We start from the raw sequence: 26,295 nt of genomic DNA, 5'->3' as shown, positions 1-26,295 counted from the left end.
CCTGTTGCCCCCTCTGCGTCTAGCCAGGGCTGCCACTCTCTCACGGCATCTGTAAGCCCTTCTGGCATAAGGCTGAAAGTCAGCGTTGGCACCCAATGCAGCCCCCATTATATGCTGGCAAACACTGAGCTCTCAATGAAGGCAAAGATAATTGCTAAGCTCTGGCCTGAGCCAAAAATACTTGTCCTAGTGTTGGTCCAAACCAGTAAGCTCTCCTCCTTGGTCTCTCTCCAAAAAACCGTTGCACAATAGTGAATGCTGCAAAATGGCTGGCCTTTATAGTGCAGGGTAAGTGCCCTTTAATTAGCGCTCCCCGCGGCCCGCCTCGGCTGTGTACCGTTCCACTTCACAGTCGGTAGGGCCGCCCGGCGCACAATGGGCCGGCGCGAGTGCAGTTCCGGTTCTGGGCGCACAAAGGGCGTTGCACTAGTAAATGACGTCATGATCTGCGCGCGCAGCAGGGCGCGCACTAAGACTTTGCGCCGGCGCTAAATGTGTACTGAAGTTGGGGCGAGGCGCAGATCGCGCTGCGCCCGGGCGCTAAGCGCCTAGCGCTCAAGATCTACTCCTCCTAAGGCGCTAACGGCTGGCGCGCCCAACTGAATTTCTAGGCCAAGGTCTTTAAGACTATGAAATGGTTTGACAGGGTGGACGTAGAGAAGATGTTTCCACTTGCGGGGGAGTCCCGAAATAGGGGACCATAAAAATACGATAGTCACTAATAAATTGTTTAGGGAATTTAGGAGAAACTTCTTTACTCAGCACCACTCAAACCCGCATACTCCTCGGTGTTAAAATTCCGCCCCCTATAACTTCAATTCCTGGAGACTCCAGGACAATCCTGGAAGGTTGGCAAGCCTACACTCGTGACTCATGCCAGGTTGTGGTTTTAAAGAGCAGCAATGATCCTCCAGCTCCTCACTCAAGTTGCCAGTCATCCTGTGCGACTCTGGAAAATTAGATCTGGTTTCCCATGAAAATCAGCTGAGCCAAGTTCTGGCTGGGGGGAGATTTCCTGGGACCCTTGAAAGTTGAGGTTTTGCCCATTCTCTATCATAAAACAGTGACTGGAGAAGCTGGATTTATTTTCATTAGGGCAAAGGAGGTTGAGGGTTGATTTGATTTGTGGAACTTGCTACTACATACCATAAGGGGTGCAAAAGTTCAAAACTAGGGGCCATCAATATAAGATAGTCACTAATAAATCCAATAGGGAATTCAGGAGAAACTTCTTTACCCAGAGAGTGGTAAGAATGTGGAACTCGTTACCACAGGGAGCAGTTGAGGTGAATAGCATTGATGCATTTAAGGGGCAGCTGGATAAATACATGAGGGAGAAAGGAATAGAAGGATATGCTGATCGGGTGAGATGAAGAAGGGTGGGAGGAGGCGCGTGTGGAGCATAAACACCAGCATGGACCTGTTGAACTCAGTGATCAAGAACTACTTCCAGTAATGGCTACCTCTTGCCCCTGGCCAATTGTGTTTTTTCATTTTTGTCCCAAAGATATGCCACATGCTCCCTCCACTTAAGTTGAACTGTCATCTTTCAACCCTCTCCCCGCACTTGTTATGTGTTCACATTCCTACCCATCAAACATAGGACAGTGTCAGCTGTGGCCCAGTGGGTAGCACCCTTGCCTCTGAGTCAGAAGGTTGTGGGTTCAAGTCCCACTCCAGAGACTTGAGCACGTAATCTAGACTGAGACTCCAGTGCAGTGCTGAGGGAGCGCTGCACTGTCGGAGGTGCCGTCTTTCGAATGAGATGTTAAACCGAGGCCCCTTCTGCCCTCTCAGGTGGCCGTAAAAGACCCCATTTTGAAGAAGAGCAGGGGAGTAAGCCTGGCCAACCAACATCACTAAAAACAAAATGATCTGGTCATTATCACATTGCTGTTTGTGGGAGCTTGCTGAGCACAAATTGGATGCCACATTTCCTACATTACAACAGTGACTATGCTTCAAAAGTACTTTATCGTCTGCAAAGCGCTTTGTGATGTCCTGAGGCCATGAAAAGCGCTCTATAAATGCCAGTTCTCTTCTACATTCTTTCCCACTGCCAACATGAGCCACCCATGCCATATATCTACTGAGCCATTGTGGGTAGCCACTGTCTCATTTTTACTCAGGCAAAACTATTTGTGAAGCTCCATGTTATTTCTAAAAATGTGTAAAAAGAACCAAATACAAAGTTTTCCAGGTTAGAACGATTTAGTGTTTTGCTCGTGTCCAACTGGATTCAAGTTGACCTTTTACAGGCCTCCAATTGAAATTACTTTACCTTTTATCACTCCAAGGCCACACTCGTCTAAATATAATTTAAAAATAAATATCTCTGAAGACTCAGTAGGTAAATACACCACCACTGTCCCATAGAGTAGGAAGGCCCCATGTTTGATAGCTGGGTTCATAAGAGTCCAAAGCAGAAACCAGCTCGACACTACAGGACGTTAGCAACAACAACAACTTGCATTTATATAGCGCTTCACAGGTGTATTATCAGACAAAATTTGACACCGAGTAAGGAGATATTAGGACAGGTGACCAAACGCTTAGTCAAAGAGGTCGGTTTTAAGGAGCACGTTAAAGGAGAGAAAGGTGGAGAGGCAGGGAGGTTTATGGAGGGAATTCCAGAATGCAGCAAGTGGTTAGGATCTGGAATGGACTGCCTGAAAGGGTGGTGGAGGCAGACTCAATCGTGGCTTTCAAAAGGGAATTGGATAAGTACCTGAAGGGGGGGGGGGAATTGCAGGACTACGGGGAAAGGGCGGGGAGTGGGACTGGCTGAAGTGCTCTTGCAGAGAGCCGGCACGGGCTCGACGGGCCGAATGGCCTCCTCCCGTGCTGTAACCATTCTATGATTCTATGGTTCTTCAAGCCTAGACAGCTGAAGGCACGGCCACCAATGTTGGGGTGAAGGAAATCAGGAATGCTCAATAGGCCAGAATTGGAGGAACGCAGAGATCTCGGAGAGCTGTGGGGCTGGAGGAGGTCACAGGGATCGGGAGGGGCGAGGCCATGGAGGGATTTGAACACAAGGATGAGGATTTTACATAGAAGATAGGAGCAGGAGTAGGCCATTCGGCCCTTCGAGCCTGCTCCGCCATTCAATGAGATCATGGCTGATCATCCAAACTCAGTACCCTGTCCCTGCCTTCTCCCCATATCCCTTGATCCCTTTAGCCTTAAGAAATATATCCAACTCTTTCTTGAATATATTTAATGAACTGGCCTCCACCGCCCTCTGTGGCAGAGAATTCCACAGGTTCACCACTCTCTGGGTGAAGAAATTCCTCCTCATTTCAGTCCTAAATGGCTTACCCCTTATCCTTAGACTATGACCCCTGGAGGCACTCGGGGACCGGGAGCCAATGTAGGTCAGCGAGCACAGGGGTGATGGGTGAAAGGTACAACAACTACTTATATTTCTTCTTACGCTCAAAAAGATGTCTGGGAGCACTTTATGGAGCAGAAGACAAAAAAATGAACATCAAGCTAGGGGAAAACAGAAACTTAAATTAACAAATCAGATCGAATTATTTTAACTTCAGAGCTCTCAGTCGGATACATTTACACGGCAAGTATAGCATCAGTGCGGAGCGGCTTCACACTGTAGCGCAAATCAGGTGACAAAATCTCAATTCTCTCCAACGTGAAGTGAAATAAGATTCCGTCCTTCAGGGAGTCTCACTCCGCCCCAACACCCCATCATAATAATCATAATCAACTTTATTGTCATTGTTAGTGCACAAGTGCAGTACAACAAAATGTAGGCTTGCGGCTCCCGAGAGTCTACATTTAGATTAAGACATTTAAACATTCAACATTCATTTGGCTTGTAATACATTAACATAAACATAATAAAGTGCATTGGCAGATGTGCAGGCTTTAGAGTTTATTTGTGGAGTTCAGTTGGATGACAGCCCTGGGAAAGAAGCTGTTCCTAAATCTGGTTGTTCGGGTGCGAATGCTGGGCTGGGCCTCAGTTGTGCTCTGACTGGAGTGTGAACGAACCCAGGCACTCCGTTATCCTGCTGGTTGCTTCCCTAGTTGAATACACAGGGATTTACATTGTTTAAAATCGGGATTTTACGATACTTAGACCAACAGATGAACACGAGGCTCACACAATTATACTCCAGAAGCCAAAAACTTGGGACTATTAAAGTTCAGGGGTATAATAATTAACAATAATTTAAAAAATCATGTAACTAACCAGCTTTACCAGAATAGCTATTACTGGTGCAGTAAATGACACCCATAATGAAGTTTATTACTGTTAAGTCTGTGAGTTGTTCAAGTAATTAATACTCAGACTTAATCAGTAACAATAAAACAGGTCTTTACTGGTTGGAGGTAGGGACTATTCTGAATACAAGATTACTGCACAGTGCTTATATACCGGTGTGTTCACCCCCGGTATTACGTCTACAGCAGCCTGAGAAAGTAGTACATCTCTTAAGGTGGAACAGGCTTAAGCTCTCTTAAGGTGGAACAGGTTACATACACAACAATTACAATACTAAACAAGCCCTCCCACCCCCCCACCCCCCCCCGAGGCCTTACGCTAAGGCCTGTCTGACTGATTTGAAGAATCAGATAGCTGCTGAAAGCAGATTGACATCTTACTTGGCAATGGTTGAAGACTGACACTTGCTTTGTGTATCAGTTCAGTGCCAACTGCTTTATTTAATGAGGCGCAGAGCAGATGGTGTTGATGCTCAGGGGAAGAGGCAATCTGAGGGTTCGAGAGCGGGAAAGGGTTAATGGCTGGACGAGGCTGATAAAGACGTTGAATAGATTTTATACAGAAGTTCCTTTGAAGAAAACAATGCACTGACAAAATACATATTGTGCTTTGCACTGATGGCCTGATCTGAAGTTAATTTTACACTCTGATAGCGAGTGTAAATTTAGGCTTCACAAAGAGATTTTAAATCCCAAAGGTGGAACAAGCAAACAATAACTGGTGTAAATTTGGCAGAGGATTTGATGCTGTCACATTAAAGCACTGCTTTGCAATGTACAGAACGTTCCAAGGCAATAACCTTGTGCTATCTGAGTTTACAAAGTACCGTAGCAATCAATTTGATAAACTTCTAGACTTTTCAGATTTGTTGGAATGTTATTTTCTCCCATGAACCTTGGTTTCATTCCATTGCGTCATTCCTTTCACTCCTTAAAAGCCACAGCGATGTGAATGAACCACCCGCTGTATAGGCCGGTGATTCGGTAAGTTAGCGCTCCGTGCATTGGACTGGGAGACCAGGCTTCAGATCCAAGGGCAGGCCGTCAGACCGATCTATTATATGTGAATGAACCACCCACTGTATAGGCCGGCGATTCAGTAAGTTAGCGCTCCGTGCATTGGACTGGGAGGCCAGGCTTCAGATCCCAGGGCAGGCCGTCAGACCGATCTATTATATGTGAATGAACCACCCACTGTATAGGCCGGTGATTCGGTAAGTTAGCGCTCCGTGCATTGGACTGGGAGACCAGGCTTCAGATCCAAGGGCAGGCCGTCAGACCGATCTATTTTAAACTCAATGTGGGGGGGGGGGGTGAAATTCATCTCTGGTGGTGGCACAAAAACGGGCGACAGCGCGTCGGCAGCCCGCTTTACACTCCGCCCGATTTTCCTTGCCATCCTCCTCTCTCACCAACCTCCGGCTCCACTCATCCCACTCACTACTAACTCCTCGGACTCTTCCAGCAGATCAACAATCACCACCCTCCCCTCCATTTCCTTCCAGAAGGTCCATTCACTCGCGAACAAGGCCCTTGCCATCTACAACCTTATTGTGGACAATTGCCTTGACATCCGGGCTTTGACGGATGAGAATTTTAAATTGGGAAATGGCCAGAGTGGGAGAGAGTTTACTGGGTACAAGGATATCAAAGGTGGAGGAGAGAAAGTGGTCAAGCAGATCTCCAGCTGCAGAAGTATTGCAGCGAATGAAGAGCCAACGGTTAGGCATGGGGGCCAGGAAGGGAATGTGGGCCGGTCAGCGGGATTGTGGTCGAGGGAGTAGGAGATCAGTCTCATGCACAAGATAAGTTTTGACAAGGCATGAGGGGAGATAAGAGAGAAAGTAGAGAAAGATGTGGGTTCAAGCTAGGGCGGGGGGAGCCTGGGAGTAGGTTTGGCTTGGTGAGGGAGGGAACGACAAAGACGGGGAAGCAAGAGACAGCTGATTGGATGGTCTATCCTTGGTCCCCCTCCTGTTTCTCATCTACCTGCTGCCCCTCAGCGACATCATCCAAAAACACAGCACCAGGTTCCACGTGTACACTGATGCCATCCAGCACAACCTCACCACCACCTCTCTCGGCGTCTCCACTGCCTCTGATCTGTCACGCTGCTTGTCCGACATTCAGCATTGGATGAGCAACAATGTCTACAATTAAATATTGGGAAGATCCGTTCTCTAGCCACCAACTCCTTCCCTCTCCCTAGCCACTTTCTGAGGCTGAATCAGACTGTTCGCAACCTCGGCGTCCTATTTGACTTGGATTTGAGCATCCAAGCTCATATCCTCGCCGTCACCAAGACCACCTACTTCCACCTCCATAACAACAACAACATCAACTTGTATTTATATAGCGCCTTTAATGGAGTAAAACGTCCCAAGGCTTTCACAGGAGTATTACAAGACAAAAAATTTGGTATGTTGGCCTTCGTAGCAAGAGGGTTTGAGTACAGGAACAAGGATTTCTTGCTGCAGTTGTACAGGGCCTTGGTGAGACCACATCTTGAGTATTGTGTGCAGTTTTGGTCGCCTTATCTGAGGAAGGATGTTCTTGCCATGGAGGGAGTGCGGCGAAGATTCACCAGGCTGATACCTGGGATGGCAGGAATGATGTATGAGGAGAGATTGGGTCGATTGGGCTTATACTCGCTAGAGTTTAGAAGAATGAGAGGGATTCTCATTGAAACTTATAAAATTCTAACAGGACTAGACAGACTAGATGCAGGAAGGATGTTCCCGATGGCCGGGGAGTCCAGAACCACAGGGGTCACAGTCTAAGGATAAGGGGTAAGCCATTTAGGACAGAGATGAGGAGGAATTTCTTCACCCAGAGAGTGGTGAACCTTTGGAATTCTCTACCACAGAAGGCAGTGGAGGCCAATTCATTAAATATATTCAAGAAGGAGTTGGATATATTTCTTAAGGCTAAAGGGATCAAGGGATATGGGGGGAAAGCAGGGACAGGGTACTGAATTTGGATGATCAGCCATGATCTCGTTGAATGGCGGAGCAGGCTCGAGGGGCCGAATGGCCTACTCCTGCTCCTATCTTCTATGTATCTATGTATCTATGTAAATTTGACACCGAGCCACATAAGGAGAAATTAGGGCAGGTGACCAAAAGCTTGGTCAAAGAGGTAGGTTTTAAGAAACGTCTTAAAGGAGGTAAGCGAAGTAGAGAGGCCGAGAGGTTTAGGGAGGGAATTCCAGAGCTTAGGGCCTAGGCAACAGAAGGCATGGCCACCAATGGTTGAGTGATTATAATCAGGATACTCAAGAGGGCAGAATTAGGGGAGCACAGATATCTCGGGGGGTTGTGGGGCTGAAGGAGATTACAGAGATAGGGAGGGACGAGGCCATGGAGGGATTTGAAAACAAGGATGAGAATTTTGAAATCGAGGCGTTGCTTAACCAGGAGCCAATGTAGGTCAGTGAGCACAGGGGTGATGGGTGAATGGGACTTGGTGTGAGTTAGGACATGGGCAGCCGAATTTTGGATGACCTCCAGTTTATGTAGGGCAAAACGTGGGAGGTCAGCCAGGAGTGCGTTGGAATAGTCAAGTCTAGAGGTAACAAAGGCATGGATGAGGGTTTCAGCAACGGATGAGCTGAGGCAAGGGCGGAGACGGGCGATGTTACGGAGGTGGAAATAGACGGTCTTAGTTATGCCGCGGATATGTGGTTGGAAGCTCATTTCAGGGTCATATATGACACCAAGGACTCGACTGTTCCAATGCTCTCTTTACCGGCCTCCCACTTTGAACCCTCCGTAAACTTGAGCTAATCTAAAACTCTGCTTCCCGTATCCTAACTCGCACCAAGTCCCGTTCACCCATCACCCCTGTGCTCGCTGACCTACATTGGCTCCTGGTCCAGCAACGCCTCAATTTTAAAATTCTCATCCTCATGTTCAAATCCCTCCATTGCCTCCCCCCTGCCTATCTCTGGAACCTCCTTCAGCCCTAAAACTCTCTGAGATCTCTGCGTTCCTCCAATTCTGGCCTCTTGCGCATCCCCATTCTACTCGCTCCAGCATTGGTGGCTGTGCCTTCAACTGTCTAGGTCCTAAGCACTGGAATTCCCTAAAATGACTGGTTCAAAAAAAATTGTAATTAATGTTTCACTCATTGGGCTGGATTTTCATTGAGGAGGCAGGTAGGAGGCGGGACTACAGCTTTCGGGCTCAGCAGGCCAATTAAGGGCCACCCGGCAACAGCTGACATCACAGATTGATATTTCATCTGTCAAGACCTTTTGACAGATGAAATATCAGCGTTTCACAGCTGTTTGAAGCTGTCAAGCACTGACAATCTGTACTCCAAGTTAATTCCTTTCTCTCAGGATGATTTAGAGATCTCTCCAGAACAGAAAGCTGAATGCTGGAATTTTTGACAGCTGGCGGTCATTCTGCTTTCTGTGCCGGTGAGATGAGGGACTCCCGAGACCTGAAGGAAGGAAGGCTGTAAAGGTAAGTAAAACTTCTTTAAACACTTTAAACATACCAAATACACTTATCTCTGCACTCATGCACCCATCACTCACCTGAACACCGGACATCTCGACTCCTCCAAGCCCTACAGCCCGACAGCCCGCCTCGCTAACTTGGCGTGGTTTGGAGCTGTCGGGAATCCCACACTTCAAGAATGAAAATAGGGATTAGGCTAAAAACTGCCTGTTAACTACCTGTTAACAGGCAGTTAATTGGCACTAATCCCCTTCCCACCTCGGGGAGGCGGGTCCCAGTGCGGGTCGGGTACCTGCCTCCTTTGAAACTGGCATGGAGGCGGGTTGGGGGCGGGATAGGTTCATGCCTCCCAATTTCGAGATTTTAACACTCCACACGCCTCCAATCCCGCCTCCATGGCTCAATGAAAATCCTGCCCATTATATGCATAACGTGTTGGACTAAGTGATTGAACGGATACGGGAACAGGGTGAGCTGAGAACTGTTTGCTCGCATAAAGGATAAATGCTGACATGGACTGGATGGTCCAAATTACCTGTTTCTGTGTTGAAACCTCTGAATAAATCTCGCCGCCTCTCTAACTCCCTCTCCTCCTTTTAGACGCTCCTTAAAACCTACCTCTTTGACCAAGCTTTTGGTCACCTAATATCTCCTTATGTGGCTCGGTGTCAAATTTTGTTTGATAATCGCTCCCGTGAAACGCCTTGGGACGTTTTACTACGTTAAGGGCGCTATATAAATGCAAGTTGTTGTTGTCGTCTCAATCTTAGTGACAAAGAAGTCCATGAGTTCCTCGCTTGATTGAAGTGGGGGTGGAGGGGTTTAAGGAGATGGTTGGCAGTGGAGAACAAAAGCCAGGGTTTATCTTGCCTGCACGATGACAGGAAGATATGCAGTAGAGGAAGAGAGAAAAAGAGAAATGCAAAGTAGGTGCCGCACTCGCAGATTAGAGTTTTCTTTTCACTGTCAGCATCTCTGCATTCACAAGAGATAGGGTGACGCACCTTTGTACATCTGTCGAATGTGTTAGTTTCTTTGTTTGCTGCTTTCTTTTGTGATAGCTCTATATATTTAAGTGGTTTCCTCTGGAATCCATTGAAAAAGCAACAAAGATATTGCATTTTCATAAACAGGGCTGTCAAGTTCTGCCTTAGATACTCTTCCGTTGCCATCAGTTTAGGTTCTTACTGCAGTAGGAGCCCAGGTCTTTAAATGAATTCAATTAACTGTCTAGCTTTCTTTGCTATTGATCAAATATGTTCATCCCAGGCCAGCCATCTGTTGGCAATCATACCAAAAAGAAGGGTTTGCCTTTATATAGCGTCTTATCACATCTCTCAAAAATACCTCAAAGCACTTAATATATAATGAATTACTTTGAAATGCAATGACTGTTATGGAAGAAAAAAAAGACTTGCATTTATATAGCGCCTTTCATGACCTCAGGATGTCCCAAAGCGCTTTACAGCCAATGAAGTACTTTTGAAGTGTAGTCACTGTTGTAATGTAGGACACACGACTGCCAATTGCGCACAGCAAGCTCCCACAAACAACAATGTGATAATCACCAGATAATCTGTTTTTGTTATATTGATTGATTGATAAATATTGGCCGGGACACTGGGGATAACTCCCCTGCTCTTCTTCAAAATGGTGCCACGGGATCTTTTACGACCACCCTGAGAGAGCAGACGGGACCTCGGTTTAACGTCTCATCTGAAAGACGGCACCTCTGACAGTGCGGCGCTCCCTCAGTTACTGCACCGGGAGCGTCAGCTTAGATTTTTGTGCTCAAGTCCCTGGAGTGGGACTTGAGCCCACAACCTTCAGACTCAGAAGTGAGAGTGCTGCCCACTGAGCCACAGCTGACACTGTGGCAACCATTTTGTTCAAAATCCCACAAACAAGCAATGAGGTGAATTGACAGTTTTAGGTTGGGAAAAGGAATGTTGTCCAGGAAACTCGTAGAATATTTTGCTCTTCTTCAAACAGTGCCTAGGGATTTTTAACCGTTTACATGAAGTCTGTAATGTTGATCACTTTGTTAATTAGATTAAATCTAGTTGATAAATATATATTTTTAAATCAATATTTTGTGTAGCTGCTCTTTTGTCCCTCTCCTGCCCTCGCCCCAGCATCAGCGATGAAGCCTTCAGCCAACACATTCCTGCACTCAAGAACTCTCTTTCTAAACCCCTCCACCTCGCCACCTCTCTCTCCGTCTTCAAAGGCCTATCGCTTAGAGACTACACAAGCTGTCGCTGTCCTTGCACAAAATCAGCTGGCATAATTTGGAGAACTCGATGAACAGCGGAACCGGCCTCCAACTGGTTTATACAGTATGTGAAGTCAGAATCTGCTGATTATGCCAGTGACTAGATTCCTTGATTAATCAACAGCTTTTTAATACAAGCAGCTTTGTTTTGATTTGATTGATAGATTTTAAACCACTAACTTATCGGCTATTTTTTAAAAAATTTGTCCACAGATTTGTAGATCTTTTTTTAATAATTGCAACTTTTGCATTATTTTCTAATGTTCTCATCTTGTTCTCTTCCCCTTTCGAAAGAACACTGGTGTGCGGTTCCATGGATCCTGGCAACTGTCCAGCACCACACCCAAATGGCCATTCTCTACCAGTGAGCCTAGTCAGTGAGTGTCGGTAGAAAAGAAAGACTTGCATTTATATAGCGCCTTTCACAACCCAAAGCACTTTACAGCCAATGAAGTACTTTTTGAAGTGTAGTCACTGTTGTAATGTTGGAAACGCAGCAGCCAATTTGCACACAGCAAGCTCCCACAAACAGCAATGTGATAATGACCAGATAATCTGTTTTTGTTATGTTGGTTAAGGGATAAATATTGGCCCAGGACACCAGGGATAACTCCCCCTGCTCTTCTTCAAAATAGTGCCATGGGATCTTTTACATCCACCTGAGAGAGCAGACGGGGCCTCGGTTTAACGCCTCATCCGAAAGACGGCACCTCTGACAGTACAGCGCTCTCTCGGTACTGCCCTGGAGTGTCAGCCTAGACTTTTGTGCTTCCACAACCTTCTGACTCAGAAGCGAGAGTGCTATCCACTGAGCCACAGCTGACACTTAGGTAGGCTATTCGATATGGAATACCTCACAGCTGAATCTAATCCCGCCTTCACCCAATGTTCAAACGCACACAGCTTCCAGCCGGGCTCACTGGACAGTGATGAGGATCGAGAGCCCCGGCACATTTTTCTCCCCTTCCTTCAATTGGTCCAATTGTGGTGCCCCAGTCTCTACTGAAGTTAAGGCCAGCTACCTCAGTACAGATCAAGGATTGAATCTAGGATCTTGAACACACTCTCCATGACTCAAGTTTGGTGACATTGTCAACTGCTCCTTTGGCACAGCCACTGTTCCAACCTTCCCTCAAGTCACCCCTTGCTAAAAAGCCCATCCTTGACCACTCCATCATCTCCAATTACTGCCCCCATTTATCATTTAACTCTCCTTTCTAAAGCCCTCAAAAACAGAATTGCCATCCAACTCACCCCTTGCACTTCCACCGCTCCTTGTTTGAATCGCTTCACTTGGTTTCTGACCTCATCACCACACTGAGGTCACCCTGGTCAAAGACAACAGTGGTAACCTGTGGGTCTGATAACTCCATGTTATCCCTCGTTATCCTCTTTGCGACCTTGCAAACCATCAACCACTCTAGCCTTTTCCACTGTCTCTCTTATAGGGTCCAACTCTGTGTTACCGTCCTCCCATTATTTATCAGCCAGCAAGAATCTCCAGAAATAGCTTCTCGTGTTGTATGCAAAGGTCACCACTAGCATGCCCAAGGCTCAATCCTGGTTGTGTCAAAAGAATCCGCCTATTCCTCATTTATATGCTGCACTCAGTGGCCTCATCTATAAGCATGGGGTCAGTTTCTATATTTACGCTGGCAGCCCCCAAACCTACTTCCTCACCACCATTCTCGACTCCATGACTGTTGTTGTGCAGTCCCACTGCCTGTCAGTATCAAGTCATGAATGAGCCTATGCATTCTCCAGCTGAACAATGGCAGGACAGACACCAGAAATGTTGTAACATAGCCTGCATCACCCTTCCCAACTGCTTATTCAACCTCAATTTGATGGTGTGCAACCTCACTGTCCCGTTTAATACTGACCCGAGTTTCAAATCCCACAGCCTATTCCTCACTAAGGGGGTCTATTTCCACCACCGCAATATCACCTGGCTCCTTCTCAACCTCAGCAGCATCACCGCTGAAGCTGTCATCTATGTCTCTGCCACCTCCATTTCTCGAAGGTTCTCCTTGTCATCTCCTCAGCATTGCTCTACACCAACTCCAACTAATCCAGCATTTTCCCATGCTCACCTACCATCCTAGTCCTCATTGACCACCTGTGGCTCATTGTTCCACAATGTATTGATTTGAAAATCTTGAACCTCATTTATAAATCCCTCCATGGCCTCATCCCACTTTATCCTTGCAACCTCCTTCAGCCCTATATCCCAGATTACACCTTCCGCTCTCCAGAACCTTGTCTTCTGTGCATACTGCCCTCCATTCCCGCCCTCAGCTGCCTCTTTCCCACATTCTGCAATTCTCTTTTCAAACTTGCGACGCCTCTCCCCATCTTCAAAACCTCCTCAAAACCCTCAGTCACTTCCTCAAACACTTCGTCCAACCTCTGTTTAGTGTCCGCTCTCCTGCTGTTGCAGGGACATTTGCCCATGTCAAAGGCATATTAGTGTAAGCGTTTGTTGCTGAATCGCTCAGTACCACTCTAGGGGGTGCATTTAGCCACTAAGCCATCAGGGAATCTTCAATTCCCAGCTATGTAAAGCTCTTAGTTCCCAGCAGTCGTGTTGCTATGATACAAAGACAATCGTTTAAAGGTCAAGATGTGGTAAGTGAGATTCTGAAATACTAGAAGAGTCTTCTGCCTCTGTAAGAGAAATAATAGCTCTTCAGTGATAACTAATTAGGTTCAGGCCTGAGTTAATTGCTTCTTTAATCTGTGACTATGTACCTTGTTTTTTTCCATTTTTCCCCCCTCCATCTCGGAGACTGCTTGGATAGATTAAATACTGCCCTCGGCCTCACCATTTCAATTCAAAGGCACTTAACCGCAGAATGGGTGTGCGGAGGTTTCAGAAACCCTTAGCATTTCAAGTTAAAATCTTTAAAATAAAAAAAAATCGAAGTTCACGTTGCAGCTACGCAAATAGTGACTTAGATGTCTTGACTCTCGGAGCCATTGGAAGGCCGAGCCCGTGACAAGTAGCTGTTAGCAGCTCTTAGCAACAGATACGGACAAATGTGGCTGACAGCCAGAGAGGCGAGAGAAATATTGAAGTGGAACTGAAGAGAGACAGGAGAGGGAAGAGAAAATAGTAACACTTGGGGCTGTCGAGCATCACCATTGTAAAAAGATTCAGGATGACGCAGCTTTTAACTCTATCTTTGACTGAGCGCGAGTTAACCATTGGAATCAAAGAATTACACGGCTAAAGGGGCTCGGGGGGGCCAGAGATGTCTTGGTGCATATTTTTCCCTCAATGTTTAGGCTTCCCCACTTTATACCCATGCCGCTTTTTGCTAACATTGGCTAAAGCAGGAAAACGTGGGCTAGAAATTCGTCTTGGGCTGAGGCGCGATACGGGTGGTATCGCATCAGCCACCTGTTGTAGGCCCCGCCAATTTTCAATTCAATTTGAACTCAATATCAGGCGGGGCGTATAATGGGCGGCTGATACGATCATGCCTGATTTGTGCCCGTGACAAATTTCTTCCTCCATTTAAAAAAAAATCTCCAATTTTTTTTATTATTAACTAGTGGGATGTGGGCGTCGCTGGCAATCCCAGCATTTATTGCCCATCCCTAATTGCCCTTGAGAATTGGTGGTGGTGAGCCGCCTTCTTGACAACTGAGTGGCTTGCTAGACCCATTTCGGAGGATAGTTAAGAGACAACCATATTGTTGTGGGTCAGGAGTCACATATAGGCCAGACCGGGTAAGGACGGCGGATTTCCTTCCCTAAAGGATGTTAAAGAACCAGATGGGTTTTTACTACAATCTGGTAGTTTCATGGTCACCATTACTGATACTAACTTTTTATTCCAGATTTATTTAACTGAATTTAGCTGCTGTGTGTGGGATTTGAACTCTTAGGGCTGGATTTTCATTGAGGAGGTGGGTAGGAGGCGGGTCTACAACTTTCGTGGTTGTCGTCCCGGCTCCATCGAGTTGTAACCAACTCACGCGATTTTGACTTGATTGACCTTGTTGAGCCCGCCCAGCGGGCTCAGCAGGCCAATTAAGGGCCACCCAGCAACAGGTGATGTCACAGATTGACATTTCATCTGTCAAGAGCTTTTGACGGATGAAATATCAGCGTTTCACAGCTGTTTGAAGCTGTCAAACACTGACAATCTGTACTCCAGGTTAATTCCTTCCTCTCAGGATGATTTAGAGATCTCCCCGGAACAGAAAGCTGAATGCTGCAATTTTTGACAGCTCGCGGCCATTCTGCTTTCTGTGCCGGTGAGATGAGGGACTCCCGAAACCTGAAGGAAGGAAGGCTGTAAAGGTAAGTACATGTAAGTAAAACTTCTTTAAACACTACACACACCAAACACACTTACCTCTGCACTCATGCACCCATCACTCACCTGAACACCGGACATCTCAACCCCTCCAAGCCCTTCAGCCCGACGGCCCGCCTCGCTAACTTGCCGTGGTTTGGAGCTGTCGGGAATCCCACACTTCAAGAATGAAAATAGGGATTAGGCTAAAAACTGCCTGTTAACTACCTGTTAACAGGCAGTTAATTGGCACTAATTCCCTTCCCGCCTCGGGGATGTGGGTCCCAGTGTGGGTCGGGTACCCGCCTCCTTTGAAACTGGCATGGAGGCGGGTCGGGGGCGGGATGGGTTCGTGCCCCCTGCATGCCTCCAATCCCGCCTCCACAGCCCAATGAAAATCCTGCCCTTAGTCTTATAAAATCATTAGTCCAGGCCTCCTGGATTACTAGTCCAGTAACATTTCCACTGTGCTGCCGTTCCTGAGATGAGTCACACTGGGCAATGATGTCAGTGAGCTGTTCACCTGGAGAGAGCTGAACCCAATCCTGTTCTCACTCGTTACCCACTTTTCCAGCAGGAATCACAGAATAGAGTTGAGCAGTGGGAACCCAGGCTTAGAAACATAGAAACATAGAAGCCTCGAGCCTGCTCCGCCATTCGATGAGATCATGGCTGATCATCCAAACTCAGTACCCCGTACCTGCCTTCTCCCCATATCCCTTGATACCTTTAGCTCTAAGAAATATATCTAACTCCTTCTTGAATATATTTAAAGACTTGGCCTTAACTGCCTTCTGTGGTAGAGAATTCCACAGGTTCACCACTCTCTGGGTGAAGAAATTCTTCCTCATCTCTGTCCTAAATGGCTTACCCCTTATCCTTAGACTTTGACCCCTGATTCTGGACTCTCCGACCATTGGGAACATTCTACCTGCATCTAGTTTGTCCAGACCTGTCAGAATTTTATAAGTTTCGGTGAGATCCCCTCTCATCCTTCTAAACTCCAGCGAGTATAAGCCCAATCGACCCAATCTCTCCTCATACGTCATTCCTGCCATCCCAGGGATCAGCCTTGTGAATCTTCGTTGAGCTCCTTCCATGGCAAGAACATCCTTCCTCAGATAAGGTGACCAAAACTGCACACAGTACTCAAGGTGTGGTCTCACCAAGGCCCTGTACAACTGCAGCAGGACATCCTTGCTCCTGCACTCAAACCCTTTTGCTATGAAGGCCAACATACCATTTGCCTTCTTCACCGCCTGCTGCACCTGCATGCTTACCTTCAGCGACTGGTGCACAAGGACACCCAGGTCTCGTTGCACTTCCCCTTCTCCCAATCTATTGCCATTCAGATAATAGTCTGCCTTTCTGTTTTTGACACCAAAGTGGATAACCTCGCATTTATCCACGTTATATTGCATCTGCCACGCTTCTGCCCAATCACCCAACCTGTCCAAATCATCCTGGAGTTTCTCGGTATCCTCCTCGCAGCACACATGCCCACTCAGCTTTGTGTCGTCTGCAAACTTGGAGATATTACATCTAGTTCCCTTATCTAGATCATTAATGTATATTGTGAATAGCTGGGGTCCAAGGACCGATCCCTGCGGTACCCCACTAGTCACTGCCTGCCACTCGGAAAAAGACCCGTTAATTCCTATTCTCTGCTTTCTGTCCGCCAACCAGTTCTCTATTCAAGTCAATACCTTGCCCCCAATCCCATGTGCCTTAACTTTACACGCTAATCTCTTATGCGGGACCTTATCGAAAGCCTTTTGAAAGTCCAAATACACCACATCTACTGGTTCTCCCTTACCTATTTTCCCAGTTACATCCTCAAAAAATTCCAGTAGATTAGTCAAGCATGATTTACCTTTTGTAAATCCATGTTGACTTTGTCCGATCCTGTCACTGTTTTCCAAGTGCTCAGCTATTACATCCTTTATAATGGACTCTAGCATTTTCCCCACTACCGATGTCAGGCTTACCGGTCTGTAATTTCCCGCTTTCTCTCTACCACCCTTTTTGAATAGTGGGGTAACATTAGCTACCCTCCAATCCATGGGTACAGTTTCAGATTCCAGCGAATTTTGGAAGATGATCAGCACTGCATCTACTATTTCTAGGGCCACTTCCTTAATTTTCTTTTTCATCACACTAGGCCGGAGCTAATGGTGGGCACTCTTTTCATCGTTCCAGCTGCGTTCAGAGACTGGGGATTGAAATTGGGACTTTCCTTGCCTACCTAGCTCAGTTCCACACCTGGTGGCTGGCATGTTTATCCACTGAGTCATCGGGACGAGGCAGCTTTCAGTTCTCACAGTAAAGTGCAAAACCGGCTGCATAATACCGCTAACCAGGCTTTAATTAACACGGTTCAAACTTTTTGGAATGAAAAGCAGATGCTTTGTTTGTCAAGGAACAGTAGCCAGGAAGGTAGCAACTAACAAAAGCTATGGAATTGGGCCAAGGTTTTACCCACGCTGCAGGCTTTGACTCAGCAAGGCCCATGTTTCATGCCTGGCCTTGTGGTCGATGGGTTCGGTTAGGAACACAGCAACAGGAGGAGGCCATTCAGCCCCTTGATCCTGTTCCGCTGTTGAGCCAAACTGAAAAATGCCAAATGCAGGCCACTTTACTTGAATCTTGATAATTCACATTAGCAAATAACATCCATTAAAAAAAAATGCCTCTTCAAACAAAATAGAATGAGTATTGTCATTTAAAAAAAATCTTACGCGGTAACTTGCCAGTGCTTGCACTAGAGAGAGCACAGAGGAGATTTATGAGGATGTTGCCTGGGCTGGGGAATTTGAGCGATGAGGAAAGATTGGATAGGCTGGGGTTGTTTTCTTTGGAACAGAGGAGGCTGAGGGGAGACTTGATTGAGGTGTGTAAAATTATGAGAGGCCTAGATAGAGTGGATAGGAAGGGCCTATTTTCCTTAGCAGAGATGTCAATAACTAGGGGACATAGATTTAAAGTAATTGGTAGAAAGATTAGAGGGGAGTTGAGGAGAACTTTTTTCACCCAGAGGGTGGTGGGGGTCTGGAACTCACTGCCTGAAAGGGTGGTAGAGGCAGAAACCCTCATCACATTTAAAAAGTACCTGGCTATGCCCTTGAAGTGCCACAACCTACAGGGCTACGGACCAAGAGCTGGAAAGTGGGATGAGGCAGGAGAGCTCTTTTTCGGCCGGCACAGACTTGATGGGCCGAATGGCCTCCTTCTGCGTCGTAAATTTCTATGATTCTATGATTCTACCAGGACTGCAGAATCTGAAGAGACGCAAAAAAATGAACACCAGCAACCAATGTGTGACAATTTATAATTCCCTCTCCAATTATCACAGCTCATCCCCTGAAGGCATTGATTGTTGCTGTGGAGTTCAGTTCTACGAGTGCCGGTCACCCTGAGTAACTCGCCAATTTGCCATTGTTCATATATGAGCCTAGCTAGCAAGTGCTGCCAAAGTATTGCACCGAGAGGGGAAGGAGTATTGAAAGTGAACCTAACCCTATTCTCACCTGATGTTCATGTGCATGCACTGAGTAGTGTAAGTGTCATGGATTGATGATCAGGAGCAGGAACTTCGGCTAAGGTTTCCTCTTTCGAATCCCAGGGGTTGGCAGAAGGGCCAGTAACCAGAGGACACAGATTTAAACTGATAGTCATAAGAACTAGAGGTGACATGAACATTTTTTTTTAATGCAGTGACTTGTTATGACCTGGAATGCACTGCCTGAAAGGATGATTGAAGCAGATTCCATAGTAACTTTCAAAAGGGCTACAGGGAAAGAGCGGGTTTTTTTAAATTTTGTTAATGAGATGTGGGTGTCGCTGGCAAGGCCAGCATTTATTGCCCATCCCTAATTGCCCTTGAGAAGGTGGTGGTGAGCCGCCTTGTTGAACCGCTGCAGTCCGTGTGGTGAAGGTATTCCTACAGTGCTGTTAGGGAGGGAGTTCCAGGAATTTGACCCAGTGATGATGAAAAATCAGCGATATACTTCCAAGTCAGGATGGTGTATGACTTGGAGGGGAACTTGGAGGTGATAGTCTTCCCATGCGCCTGCTCCCCTTGTCCTTCTAGGTGGAAGAGGTCGCGGGTTTAGTAGGTGCTGCCGAAGAATCCTTGATGTGTTGCTGCAGTGTATCTTGTAGATGGTACACACTGCAGCCACGGTACGCTGGTGGTGGAGGGAGTGAATCTTTAAGGTGGTGGATGGAGTGCCAATCAAGCGGGCTGCTTTGTCTTGGACGGTGTTGTGCTTCTTGAGTGTTGTTGGAGCTGCAGGCAAGTGGAGAGTATTCCATCACCCTCCTTACTTGTGTCTTGTAGATGGTGGAAAGGCTTTGGGGAGTCAGGAGATGAGACACTCGCCGCAGAATACCCAGCCTCTGACCTGCTCTTGTTGCCACAGTATTAATGTGACTGGTCAAGTTAAGTTTCTGGTCAATGGGAATCGGGGGGAAAACTCTCCACTGGCTGGAGTCATACCTAGCACAAAGGAAGATGGTTGTGGTGGTTGGAGGCCAATCATCACAGCCCCAGGACATCTAGTGTCCTAGACCCAACCATCTTCAGCTGCTTCATCAATGACCTTCCCTCCAACATAAGGTCAGAAATGGGGATGTTCGCTGATGACTGCACAGTGTTCAGTGCCATTCACAACTCCTCAGATAATGAAGCAGTCCATGCCCGCATGCAACAAGACCTGGACGATGTTCAGGCTTGGGCTGATAAGTGGCAGATAACATTCGCGCCACAGAAGTGCCAGGCAATGACTATTTCCAACAAGCGAGAGTCTAACTACCCCCCCCTTGACATTCAATGGCATTACCATCGCCAAATCCCCCACCATCAGCAACCTGGGGGTCACCATTGACCAGAAACTTAACTGGACCTGCCACATAAATACTGTGGCAACAAGAGCAGGCCAGAGGCTGGGTATTCTGCAGCGAGTGTCTCACTTCCTGACTTCCCAAAGCCTTTCCACCATCTACAAGGCACAAGTAAAGAGTGTGATGGCATACTCTTCACTTGCCTGGATGAGTGCAGCTCCAACAACACTCAAGAAGCTCAACATCTTCCAGGACAAAGCAGCCCCCTTGATTGGCACCCCATCTACAAACCTTAAACATTCACTCCCTCCACCACGAGCGTACCGTGGCTGCAGTGTGTATCATCTACAAGATACACTGCAGCAACTTGCCAAGGCTTCTTCGACATTACCTCTCAAACCCGCGACCTCTTCCACCTAGAAGGACAAGGGCAGCAGGTGCATGGTAACACCACCACTTCCAAGTTCCACACCATCCTGACTTAGAAGTATATCAACGATTTTTCATCATCGCTGGGTCAAAATCCTGGAACTCCCTCCCTAACAGCACTGTGGGATTACCTTCACCACACGGACTGCAGTGGTTCAAGAAGGTAGCTCACCACCACCTTCTCAAGGGGAATTAGGGATGGGCAATAAATGCTGGCCTTGCCAGCGACATCCGCATCCCATAAACCTCTCCAAATTTTGGTACAAGTCCCCAGATGTTGGTGAGGAGGACCCTGCAGGGTCGTCTGGGCTGGGTGTGCCAGTACCAAGGGGTCTGTCCGGTTTTATTCTTATTGTTTTTTGTAGTTTTTTTTTACAACTGTGTGGCTTCCTAGGCCATTTCAGAGGGCAGTTAAGAGTGAACATATAGGTCAGACCAGGTAAGGATGGCAGATTTCCTTCTCTAAAGGACATTAGTGAACCAGATGGGCTTTTACAAAAATCTGATAGTTTCATGGTCACCATTACTGATACTAGCTTTTTTAAAAAAATCCCAATTTATTTAATTAACTGAATTTAAATTCCCTAGTTAGTGGTGGGATATGAACTCTCAGGGGGTGATTTTCATTCAGAAGTCGGGAAGGAGGCGGGACTACAACTTTCAGGGTTGTAGTCCCGCCTCCATCGAGATGCGGCCAATCCATGCGATTTTAACTTTATTCACCTTGTTGAGCCCACCCAGCGGGCTCAGCAGGCCAGTTAAGGGCCACCCGGCAACAGGTGACATCAAAGACTAAAATTTCATCTGTCAAGAGGTGTTGACAGATGAAATATCAGTGTTTCACAGTTGTTTGAAGCTGTCAAACACTGGCAGTCTTACTTCTAACCTGAGTCCTTCTACACAGACTCAGTTAGAAATCTCACTGGCACAGAAAGCTGCAGGCTGTCACTTTTGACAGATCGCAGCCATTCTGCTTTCTGTGCCGGTTAGATGATGGACTCCCGAAACCTAGAGGAAGGAAGGCTGTTAAGGTAAGTACAGGTGATTTAAACTTCTTTACACACTTTAGACACACCAAACACACTTACCTTTGCACTCATGCACCCATCACTCACCTGAACACCGACATCGCGACCCCTCCAAGTCCTTCAACCCGGCGGCCTGCCTGCTCTAGCCTGGCATGGTTTGGAGCCATCGGGAATCCCATACGACACCCCTCAAAATAGGGATTAGGCTAAAAACTGCCTGTTAACTACCTGTTAACAGGCAGTTAATTGGCACTAATTCCTTCCCGCCTCGGGTCGGTGGGTTCCAGTGCGGGGCGGGTACCCACCTCCTCTGAAACTTACGTGGAGGCGGGTTTTGGGCGGGATGGTGTCGGGACCCCCGAATTCATTTTGCCCCCCGCACGCCTAAAAGCCCACCTCACGGCACACTGAAAATCTGGCCCTCAGTCTCCGGATTACTAATCCAGTAACATAACCACTATGCTACCGTTCCCATGTAGTGTGACTAATTAGATAGCTCTACCAAAGAGCCGGCACAGGCAAGATGGGCTGAATGGCCTCCTTCGGTGCTGTAAGGTTGTATGATTCTAGGTGTTGAAGCCTATTGTAGCACCCTTAAAGCCACCCTAACCAAGATCATGTAAATCAGACAGGATCAGTGGCGTGACAGAAGCAGCATTCCGGCATGCCTCAAACAAGGAATATTTAAGGTTTTTCTTTAAAGACGGGCAGATCAACGCAACTTAAAGACTGGCGTTGGGCGGTCGCATTCTTAGAAGAGTTCTCGGGATTGGATTCTCCTCTCAGTGGCATGTACGGGCAGGGTGGACGTCCTGCCCACCCCTCCGACACTGCCGCAAGCTCAACCTAGTTTCCCGGGTCATCACCCATGGGGGGCAGGCTCCAAGAGGGGTTCCGGCCACCAGAAGGGAGTCGTGCCATGTGCCTGGCTTAAAAATCCCGGCCATCTTGCTGGAAAATGGATTTGTGCCCACTAAAGCAGCGTTGATAAAATCGGAGGAAAATTAACTTTGTATACCATCATTCCCTACTAGTGTCACCCATGATAATGTATCTGGGCCCAATTCCCTTTGTGCAATATTAGGGCACCTGTTGATGTACTTAATGCATAAACGTAGCCTGCATTATTTTAACACAGAGTGTTATGTTCATTAATAACTAGTCGTTTTCATTATGAACAGCTAGCTTGAGCTAGTCACTTTATTCATGCCATGTGGACTTGTACAGCATCCATCTTGACTACTGCCTTCTGGGTAGCCTAGTGCATCATGGGTAGCCCACTCTTATATATACAGCTAAACATACAGCAACATACAGCTCCACCTAATGTACCATTCTAGAATGACATGTTACTGATCATTACATCCCCCTTTCTTTGAGGTTAAACAAAATCAATATCAATCAACTTTCAAGAAACACGATAAAGATGATATCAGTAACACTTTTGTTAGTGCTCTATAAACATAAACATTTTCACAACAGTCAACACATTTTCAAAGCTTTACTTTATACCCAAAGATTAAGTCTATCAGGCTTTTTTACTTCACGTGTGGATCTTCTCAGCACAGGTAAGTCTGATGTGTTTTCATGAGAGCCTGTATGTGTGTTTGTGTTAGGTTGTTCTGGTGGTGAGTGACAAGATTCAGTTGCGGCATTGTCATCGATTTGCTCTTGGATAGTTTCTTCAGTTTTCAGGAGGGAACGGCGGTTCCTCCTGAGAATCTGTCCTTCCTCAGTTCTAACAGTGTATGACCTTGGTCCTACTTCCTCAAGAACTGTGGCTTTCCTGTTCCATGCATCTGGATCCTCAATCCTGACATCATCCCTTGTCAATGGTTTCAGAGTTTTGGATGACTTGTCATAGTGTGATTTCTGTTTCAGCTTTAACAGTTGTGGGCCTAGAAATTCAGTCGCGTTTGCGCCCACTTATTGGCTATAAAGTGGTTTGCGCCGGAAGTTTTTTAGCGCCCGAAATTGAGTTGGTCCCTAACATCGGTGTTAGCCGGTAGCGCTGCGCCGGCACCGATGACGTCATCGGTGTGCGCAGCGCCCCGGTTCCAATGGTAATCCGTCCCGATGGCCAAATTCAGTTGCGGCCGCCTCGCCCGTCGCGGCCGCAAACAGCGTTTGCAAAACGGTGCCTTACAGCTCCGAGAGGCCGGCGCATAAAGGTGGAGGGGCGGCCGGCCGCTTTCCCGGCAGCCGCCTGGCCGCACCTCCCTCCCCGGACTCCTGCACCACCCCCCCGCGGCATTGGTGTGTGACTCCCGTGAGCCCGGCACTTCTCCGTGGTGCCGGGCTCATTTGACGGGGGAATCCAGTGGCAATCTCACGGCTGCAGGCAGCTCCTCCTTAAGAGAAGGAGGAGGCCTGCAGTACCCCAGCCTGCCGCACCGCATCGGTTGCCGCAGCGGCAGCTGGGCGCCGGAAACTGACATTCTTCACCGCAAACGAGGTGGCCAAACCCTCCAATAGCGCCCGCCTCTGTCTTGGGGCGGCGCTACTGAATTTCAGGCGGGCGCTAGGGGAATCCGGCCCAGCGCTAAATTTCGGGCACTAAAGACCTGGCGCGGCGATACCGAATTTTTAGCCCGAAGTCTCTGTCTCAGTTCCTTACTCTGCTTTTCTTTTGCACAGCAGGGTAGCGTGGTGCACAACTTGTGACCCATTAGGAGTTCAGCAGGTGAAGAACCAGAGTCTAAAGGTGAGGCTCGGTAGCTCAGCAGGGCGAGATAAGGATCAGACTTGCTTTCTGTCGCTTTCTTCAGTAGCTGTTTGAGAACTTGAACACCTTTCTCTGCCTTACCATTCAACTGAGCATACAGAGGACTGGATGTGATGTGTTGAAAGTCATAATGTGCTGCAAACTGTTGCCACTCCTTACAGTTGAAGCACGGACCATTGTCGTTAACGGCAATCCTGGGAATTCCATGTCTGGCGAAGATGGATTTAGCATGCATTATGACACTGCTTGCTGTGGTGCTTGAGAGCAGCGCCATCTCAGGATAGTTAGAATAGTAGTCAATCACTATTAGATATTCTTTACCATTCAAATGAAAAAGGTCGATACCAACCTTTTGCCATGGTACTGTTGGTAAGTCAGCTACTATCATTGGTTCCTTTGCTTGTTTGTTTTGGTGTTTCTGACATGTCTCACATTTGCCTATCATGTTCTCAATATCCTTATTTATGCCAGGCCAATAAACTGGCCTAGAAATTGGGTTTTGGCTTAGCCAGGGCTTTAGCGCCGGAAGTTAGTGCCGGCGCTAAGTCCCCTGCGCGCGCCAAAAATTCAGTGGCGCCGCGCCCAAACGGCTGCCGGCGCTACTGAAGGGTCTTAGCGCCTGGAAAAGGGCGCTAACTGCCGTTTCGCGCCGCAATTCCGGCGCTGCGGCACCCGATGCAGTGCGGCAGGCTGGGGAAGTGCAGGCCTCCTCCTTCCGTTAAGGAGGAGCTGCCTGCACCCGGCCACGGCCCGCGCAAATCTGCTTAAAAATGAGCCCGGCACCTCAGACAAGTGCCGGGCTTGTATCTGTTCCGGGGGGGGGCGGGAGAGAAGTCCGGGGAGGGAGCTGATGGCAGGCGGCCGGCGGGAAAGCGGCCGGCCGCCGCGGGGCCTTTAATGCGCCGGCGCTAACTGCAGTAAGGCACCTCTGACAAAACGCTGGTTGCGGCTGCCACGGGCGAGGCGGCCGCAACTCAATTTCGGAGTTCGGGCGGGTTACCACGGCAACCGGGACGCTGCGCACACCGATGACGTCATCGGTGCCGGCGCAGCGCTACCGGAGCAACGCCGATTTAGGGCCCCAGGGAATTTCACTACTGGCCATAACTCCGGCACAAGGCCCTCTAGCGCCTCAAATGAGGCGCTAAGGCTACTGAATTTTCAGCCGACTCTTGCTCTCCTTTTGCATTTTTCAATTCCGAGGTGTCCCTCATGAATCCTTTTGAGCATGTCTTGATGTAGAGCCTGTGGAATGACTATTCTGTTCTGTTTTAGTAATAGTCCACTTGCGACACTCAACTCTGACCTTATGTGATAGTACTTTGGACAGGAACCTTTTGGCCAACCATGATGAATGTTCTCTATTACTGTTTGTAACACTGTGGCCTAGAAATTGAGTTTGCGCTGCGCCGGGGCTTAACGCCGGAAATTTAGCGCCGGTGCTAAGTCACGCTGTGCGCGCCGCGCCCAAACGGCTGCCGGCGCTACTGAAGGCTGTTTGCGCCTGAAAACTGGTGCTACGCGCCGCATTGCGGCGCTATTCCGGCGCTGCGGCGCCCGATGCGGTGCGGCAGGCTCGGGAAGTGCAGGCCTCCTCCTTCAGTTAAGGAGGAGCTGCCTGCACCCGCCCGCTGGCCGGTTAAATCGCCACAAAAATGAGCCCGGCACCTCGGGGAAGTGCCGGGCTCGCAGCTGAGAAGCATCTGTTCCGCGGGGGGGGGGGTGGGGGAGTCCGGGGAGGGAGGTGCGGGCAGGCGGCCGCCGGGGAAGCGGCCGGCCGCCGGGGAAGCGGCCGGCCGCCGCGCGACCTTAATGCGCCGGTGCTAACTTCAGCAAGGCACCTTTTACAGAACGTTGCTTGCGGCTGCCACGGGCGAGGCGGCCGCAACTCAATTTCGGAGATCGGGCGGGTTACCACGGCAACCGGGACACTGCGCACACCGATGACATCATCGGTGCCGGCGCAGCGCTACCG

The 26,295-nt window shown here is 48.1% G+C and overlaps 1 long non-coding RNA gene across 1 annotated transcript in view; it reads right to left on the bottom strand.

Annotated features, from left to right (window-relative positions):
- Positions 1-3,708: 3,708 nt before the first annotated feature.
- Positions 3,709-26,295, bottom strand: part of LOC147108094 (uncharacterized) — an 88,114-nt gene continuing 65,527 nt past the window's right edge. Inside the window, exon 3 of the long non-coding RNA XR_015080701.1 lies at positions 3,709-4,046. This is a non-coding gene — a long non-coding RNA (uncharacterized LOC147108094). The remainder of the gene's footprint in view (positions 4,047-26,295) is intronic.

Source organism: Somniosus microcephalus, chromosome 13, assembly GCF_052327205.1.
Source record: "Somniosus microcephalus isolate GS21.2 chromosome 13, FLI_Smic_1.0, whole genome shotgun sequence".
In the NCBI taxonomy this organism is placed as follows: domain Eukaryota; kingdom Metazoa; phylum Chordata; class Chondrichthyes; order Squaliformes; family Somniosidae; genus Somniosus; species Somniosus microcephalus.
This window is presented reverse-complemented; position numbering and strand designations above follow the sequence as displayed.